The sequence below is a fragment of the Protopterus annectens genome, chromosome 1.part1 (genome assembly GCF_019279795.1).
Source record: "Protopterus annectens isolate FY-2018-M chromosome 1.part1, PAN1.0, whole genome shotgun sequence".
Lineage (NCBI taxonomy): Eukaryota > Metazoa > Chordata > Ceratodontiformes > Protopteridae > Protopterus > Protopterus annectens.
The window spans coordinates 1,012,465,567-1,012,467,321 of NC_056726.1; positions in this window are offsets into that span (position 1 = coordinate 1,012,465,567).

A 1,755-nucleotide genomic window follows, 5' to 3' on the forward strand; every position below is an offset into this window, starting at 1 on the left:
CTCACAATACACACGTCTCCTGCACACCGGAATTGCTGTATGGCAATTTAAATAGAGCAAGATCGCTCATTACACCTCCCAACCCATCAGGGTAAGAAATCTGGACAAAGCCATAAGGGACAATTGTCCCTACAAACCGAGAAAGTTGATAGAATAACAGGTTTAGCATTAGCATGAATTTGCGTCAGGGTATGAAGTATATTGTGTACGTTTCGTTTTCAAGGGGCCTATGATTTGAAAACAGCCCAAAATTAATCTTTATCTGCCACTGGCAAAATGTATTTTCTTTGAATGTGGGTTTCAGTGCTGTTTCAATGAATGTGAGTTTCAAGAGCAGAGAAGTTTTAATGCTAAGTCTATTTTCATTGTGAGACTGCATTGCTTTGTTTAGCAGATTTCTGTTATTGTTTGTGCTGTAAAATGTAAAATAAAACTTTTAAATGAAATCCAAATCATTGTAGAAGTAAAGCAGTATGCACATTACAGTGTTTATGGTAAACGTGGTGAAAAAGCCAAATCATGGTACATTGGAATAGCTGCAGGGGGGAGGCACCATTTGACCATGATTTTGTGAGGAGGGGAAGGGCAGCAAACCCAGATAGCCCCAGCTGAACTATACCTCTTAACTGTCCAGATTTTTGCAGAATTAATAGATTTTTGCTTCTTATTTTTGGTTTGTTACTCATAAAAATTGTGGTTTTCTGGCAAATCATTTAGGAATGAAGTCACTAAATAATGACAGACATTGAGTTTCAGACTTCATACTTTTCAGAAAAATGCATGCTAAAGCAAGACCTGTTGTTCTGTCAACTGACTATGTTTATACAAGAGCAACTTTTAGTACTGTTCATATGTTCACCCAATATATTTGGCCTTGTCCAAATTTCCTGTGCTAAGAGGATGAGAGGTGCGCTCAGATAAATCACTTTATGGAATTAGGTATATCCAAACCTCTCAACTGTCCCTGATTTTGGCTCAAAATGTTGCTCTCCCCTAACAATCCCTCCACAAAATGGCAAATTTGGAAGAAAATGTGGAGGGTTTACAATTAATAAATAATTGTAATGATCGGTTTCAGATTACTTTTAATTTCAGAAATGCATGTAGATTCTCTTATTTTGTCGGCTGCTCAAGTTAACAGTACTAATATTACAAGTGTGCCTTCTTTGACAGGTTCTCAGCTGTATTGTGTGGGTATTTTATATTTTTGCATCACATTTTTGGTCCGTTTTTCATAAAATTGTGGGGTTTTTTTTGGCAAATTAGTGGTAAATCATTAAAGATTGAAGTTAGAAACTAATGATAGACATTTGAGTTTCAGATTTCATACCCTTCAGAAAATTCATACTAACGTAAGACCTACTATTCTATTATCTTTCTAAATTTATTAGGACAATATTTAAAAATTGCCTTTATTTTTGGGCATTTGTCCCACTTTTCTGTATGGCTTTGTCCAGATTTCTTGCTCAAGGCCATCACCGTCAGCCAGAGACAGTTAATTGTGACATACTTGTTGCAACTCACTCCCTCACTTAGTGACTCTGGATGTGTCCAAGCAACGCAAGGAGCAGTTATGCAGTGTAAATGTGCAGAGTATCCCCCCATCCAAGGTAAACACAAGTACTACAGTGGCTTTCCATCTGTCCTTGATTTTGAAGACTATTCTGGTTTTCTGTCATGTTTTTATACTGTTGATTTATGCTTCTTATTCAGAAAATGCATGTCATTGCAGTGCCTGTTGCTCTGTGCTTAAGT